Below are 6,035 nucleotides of genomic sequence, written 5' to 3'. Positions count from 1 at the left end.
CCCGTGTAAGAGTTGGGGATGATGGCAGGGACCTGCCAGGGGAGAGCTGTGGCAGTGGGGGCAGGGTGGGCTGGGAAGTAGGTCAGCCTGCATCTGCTGGAGCCTGGGCAGGAGTCTTGGTCCCGGCTCCCCATGCCAAAGGCCGGTTGCCCAGAGGAGCTCTCTGCACCAGTGGTGTGTAGGCTGCGAAGGGGGGATGGCGCAATGGCCAGTGTCCTTCCCAGAGCCTCCTCCCCACCGCCCAGTAATCCTGCACAGCTTGTGGGCTCAGGCCTCAGAGCTGAGAACTAGAATAAATCAGCCAGATTATCTCTGTTTGACATTCCAGAGAGGCTTGGGGGAGGGTTGTGGACTGGGGTGGGAGCCGCCTCGTCAGCTTCCTTTTGGCCTGGGTGTGGTGTGGTGGCCATTTGGTAGAACTGTGACGCCAGCCACCAAGCCTCTGTGGCTTAGCTGAGCCTTCGTGGCTCTTGGGCTGATGTGTCTTGGACTGGGAAAAGGGCTGCACCTTAGTGAGTGTGGTTGTGGCAGCCCTGACCCAGGTAGGCAGGAGGTGGCCCCCTTCTGGAGTTGAAGACTTGCTGTACTACCCTTGGGCTAGCCCATCCTCTCTGTGACGGGCTGGCTTCTGAAAGGAGGCTGGGCAGACAGTGTCTGGAGGACTCAGGGGCTGGAATCTTAGGGCTCTGGCTGGGGGCGAGTGGGCACTGGAACACCTTGGAAGGAGCACTGTCTGGGATGGGCTGCCTGTGTGGTGGGCCTGTATCCTCTGGGCTTGTTGGGCACCTCTTCTCTCTCAGAGGATGCAGGTAACAGGGCAGGGACTTGCCCGAGCATACGTGGGAGCAATCCTCAGGCAGTGTCCAGCAGAGTTCAGGAAGGTAGGCCCACCATGGTTGGGGGCTGTGTATCCAGGGAGCTCAGTGGTAGGAAAGACAAGAGCCTCCCTGCAGCCTGAGGCAGCCCCCAGGCCCATGCTCACACTTCCCATTGTAGCCAGAGGGGCCAGGCTGAGCTGTGAGGTGCCTCAGTGAGAAAGCCCGAAGTCAGAAGCCAGGATATGTTCCATTTGAAAAGAGTTGCTGACGCTGGCGTGGTGGCACACGCTTGTAATCCCCGCGCTTGGGAGGCAGAGACAGGAAGATCACGCAGGTTCGAAGCCAGCCATGCTGGCTTAAGAGACCCTGTTTCCAAATAAAAATATAAAAAACAAATAGTTCTGGGAGTGTAGCCTGGAGGTAGAAGGGTTTCCAGGAACCCCAGTACCACCAAAAAAAAAAAAAAAAAAAAAAAAGAGTTGCTGTCCTCAGGTTCTTTTGTGTAGGACAAGGGCTTCGGGATACCTTTCCTTCTATCGAATGATATGGGTAGGCCTGATGTTTTTTATCTCTATGGGGGTTTTCTGTGTATTTTTGTTGTTGGGTTGTGTGTAATACTAGGAATTGAATCCAGGGGCATTCTACCTCTGAGCTACACCTCCAGCCCTATTTTTTTTTTTTTTTTGGTGGTACTGGGGGTGGAACCCAGAGGCTTTCTACCTCCGGGCTATTCTCCCAGACCCATTTTATATTTTATTTGGAAACAGAGTCTCACTAAGTTGCTGAGAGCCTCACTAAATAGCTGAGGCTGGCTTTGAACCTGTGTGATCCTCCTGTCTCAGCCTCCCAAGCGCGGGAATTACAAGCGTGCGCCACCATGCCTGGCTCCCTCCAGCCCTATTTTATTTTCACTTTTATTCTGTGTGTGTGTGTGTGTGTGTGTGTGTGTGTGTGTGGTCCTGGGGGTGGAACCCCAGGGGCTTTTCTACCATCGGGCTATACCCAGACACACACACACACACACACACACATATATATATATACATACATACATATGTATATATACATACATACACACACACACACACACACACACACACACACACACACACTTTATTTGGAAACAGGGTCTCACTAAGTTGCTGAGAGCCTCACTCAGTAGTTGAGGCTGGCTTCGAAACTGTGTGATCCTCCTGTCTCAGCCTCCCAAGTGCAGGGATTACAAGCGTGCGCCACCACGCCCGGCTTGTTTTCATTTTTAAACAGGACCTCACTAAGTTACAAGCGCCTCACTAAGTTGCTGAGGCTGGTTGCGAACCTGTGATCCTCCTTGTTTCAGCCTCTCAAAGTACTGAAATTACAAATTACAAGCATGTACTACCAAACATGGCCTGTTCTTATGTTTTATTTGGGGATTGGACCAGCCCCTACTTTTTTTGTGGTACTGGAAGATTGAACCCAGGGGCATTCTACCTCTGAGCTACATCCTCAGCACTATTTTTTATACTTTATTTTGATACAGGGGCTCAACTAAGTTTTGGAGGGTCTCACTAAGTAGCTGGGACTGGCTGCAAATCTGTGATCCTCCTATCTCAGCCTCCCAAGTACTGGGCTGTCATGCCTGGCTCTGTTTTCTTTTTCTTTTCAAAATAGGGTCTTGCTGCCGGGCGTGGTGGTGCACGCTTGTAATCCCCGCACTTGGGAGGCGGAGACAGGAGGATCATGCTAGTTGGAAGCCAGCCTCAGCTGCCTTAAGGGACCCTGTTACCAAAGAAAAATATAAAATAGGTCTGAGAGTGTAGCCCGGAGGTAGAAGGGCCCTGGATTCCATTCCCAGTACCACCAAAAAAAAAAAAAAAAAAAAGGGTCTTGCTAGGTTGATGAGAATCTCACTACTTGAACGTGTGAACCTCTTGTTCAGACTCCCAAGTACTGGGATTACAGACCTACACCACCACACCCATCTCCTGGAGCCCCTTTTCTTCTTTTTCTTTTTTTTTTCTTTTTTTTTTTTTGTGGTACTGGGGATAGAAACCAGGGGCATTCTACACCCTCTGCCCTATTTATTATAATTATTATTATTAATTAATTAATTTATTTATTTATTTATTTTTGGTGGTACTGGGGACGGAACCCTTCTACCTCTGTGCTACATGCCCAGACCTGTTTTACATTTTTAATTTGGAAACAGTCTCTTAAGCCAGTGAGGCTGGCTTCAAACCTGCGCGATCCTCCTGTCTCTGCCTCTCAAGTGCATGTTTTCATTTTTTATTATTTTATTTTACTTTATTTTTTGTGTGTGTGGGTCTGGAGATGGAACCCAGGGGCATTTGACCTCCAAGCTACACCCCCTGCCCTGTTTTTATTCTTTATTTTGAAACAGGGTCTCACTAAGTTGCAAAGGGCCTCACTAAGTAGCTGAGGCTGTCTGAGAACCTCGATCCTCTAGTCTCAACCTCCCGAATACTGGCATTATAAGGGTGTGCCACCACGCCGGCTCTCCCTCCTCCCCCAGCCCTTTTTATTTTGAAATCTCACTAAATTGCTGAGGTCCTTATTAAATTGCTGAGGTTTGCTATGAATTTGTGATTCTCCTATCTCAGCTTCCCAAGTACTGAGATTAGAAGCGTACACCACTATGTCTGACTCCCACAGCCTTTATTTACATATTTATTACTTTGTCTATTTATTTATTTATAGACAATCTTGCTAAGGTGCTAAGGGTCTTACCAAGTTGCTGAGGCTGGCTTCAAACCTGTGATCCTCCTGTCTCAGCCCCCAAATGCTGGGATTACAAGCATGCGCCCCACGCCCGGCCCTGGCATCTCTTAAACCTTTCTTTTCCTTCCTCGCCTGGAGGCCCGGTGGGCAGGGACAGCATTCTTCACTGCGCTCTGACCTCCTAGGCAGGATGCTGATGCTGGGGAGGTGCAGGTCCCACCTTGTCAGCCCTGTTGGGTGGCAGCAGGAGTGAGGCCCTACCGGATGGCAGTATCTGGAGCCCAGTCCTCACACGGGAGCAGCCTGGCCTGTCTTTGAGGGGGATGCTGGATCCTAGGGCTAAGAGCTGGACTGCGAGCTGGCAGGGTGTCAGGCCAGCTCACACCGACCCTGATCCAGCAGTCTACAGAGGTGGCCACCTCAGGAGCAGAGTGCTGCGGGGAGGTTGTCGAGCTGGCATAGAACAGGCTTGGCGGAGCTGATAGACCTGCTGGGTGTCAGCAGTGGGCCTCCGCAGGCTCGTGGGCTACGCGTTGAGGAGGTTAGATTTGTGATGTGAGGCTCCAGGCCTCAAGAGGGACCTGTCCAGCTGAGTGTGGCCGTCCAGACCGTCCCCTTGCTGGCAGAAGGGCATTCACTGAGCCTTGAGGAGAGCAGGGTTCTGGGTGGGCCCCTTCTGGGCAGGGGTGTGGTGTGCCTTCTGAGGAGCATGGCTGTGCTCCAGCAGGGCTGGGCCCCAGCTCAAGCTGTTGATTCCAGTTCTAGGTGGCAAGGGCCTGGGGAGCTGGTCAGAACAGGAAGGCCCAGGAGGAAGGGCTTGCCTATCCCTTGGGCTATCCCAGAGAGCTCAGGGAGGAGAGTCACCTGCCCGGGGCAGCTTCTAGCCAGGGACAGCCCAGAGGAGTGGCTAGCTGGGGTGGGCAGTCCTCCTGGCTCTACTCTCAACTGTGCAATCCAAGTAGACCTGTTGGGAACTAGTAGATGGAACACCCTGAGTTGTCCCTTGTCTGGTCCTTCCCTAGATGCGTGGGCAAAATGAGAGCAGAGAGCCTGGAATAGGATCCTACTAGATGCTGAGGGATTAGGATTGCAGGTTCAAAGACAGCCTCAGCAAGTAGTGACATTCTAGTCAACCTAGCATGACCCTGTTTCAAAAGATAAAAATTTGCTGGTTGTGGTGGCCCACTCTTGTAATCCCAGCATTTGGGAGGCTGAGACAGGAGGATTACAGTTCGAAGACAGCCTCAGCTCCTACTTAGTGAGGCCCTTTGCAACTCAGTGAAACCCTGTTTCAAAAAAATAAAGGATAAAAAATAGAGCTGAGCCAGGCGTGGTGGCGTACTCTTGTAATCCCAGCATTTGGGAGGATGAGACAGCAAGATCCGGGCTCGCGGACAGCCTCAGCTACTTAGTGAGGTCCTCTGCAACTCAGTGAGACCCCGTTTCAAAATAAAGAATAAAAAAATAGGTCTGGAGGTGTCGCTTGGAGGTAGAATGACCCTGGGTTCCATCCACAGTACTGCAAGGAAAAAAAAAAAAAAAAAAAGGGCTGGGGGTATAGCTTGGTGCACACTTGTAATCCCAGCATTTGGGAAGCTGAGACAGGAGGCTCATGGTTCAAGGGCAGCCTTAGCTACTATTTAGTGAGGCCCTTTGCAACTCAGTGAAACCCTATTTCCAAATAGAGAATAAAAAATAGGGCTGGAGGTGTAGCTTGGAGGTCAAATGCCCCTGGGTTCCATCTTTAGTACCGCAAGCATACACACACACACACACACACACACACACACACACACACACACGAAAATAATTTGCCAGGTGTGGTGCTGCACACTTAGTCTCAGTACTTGGGAGGCTGAGACAGGAGGATCGCACAGGTTTGAGTCCAGCCTCAGCTCTTTAGACTCTCAGCAACTTACTGAGACCCTGTTTCTAAATAAAACATAAAATAGGTCTGGGAGTGTACTTTGGAGGTAGAAGGCCTCTGGGTTCCATGCCCAGTACCAAAAAAAAATAAAAAAAATAAAAATAAAAAATAGGGGGCAGTGTAGCTTCGAGGTAAAATGCCCCCTAGGTCTATCCCTCATACTACCAAAAAAAAAAAAAAAAATTGGGCTGGGAGTATAGCTTGGAGGTAAAATGCCACTGGGTTCTATCCCCAGTACTAAAAAAAATTAAAATTAAAATTAAAAAATAGGGTCCAGGACTGGTGGTGCACGCTTGTAATCCCAGTACTTGGGAGGCTGAAAGAGGAGGATCATGGGTTCCTGGATAGTCTCAGTGAGACTCTTTTCAAATAAAGAATAAAATGTAGCTGGGCATGGTGGCACACACTTGTAATTGTAATCCCAGCATTTGGGAGGCTGAGACTGGAGGCTCAAGGTTTGTGGACAGCCTCAGCTACTTTGTGAGGCCCTCTGCAACTTAGTGAGACCATGTTTCAAAATAAAGACTAGAAAATAGGGCTGGGGGTGTAGCTCGGAGGTAGAATGCCCC

This window comes from Muscardinus avellanarius (genome assembly GCF_963383645.1).
Source record: "Muscardinus avellanarius genome assembly, chromosome: 4".
Lineage (NCBI taxonomy): Eukaryota > Metazoa > Chordata > Mammalia > Rodentia > Gliridae > Muscardinus > Muscardinus avellanarius.
The sequence above is the reverse complement of the archived record's forward strand: the minus strand, read 5'-3'. Positions refer to the sequence as shown.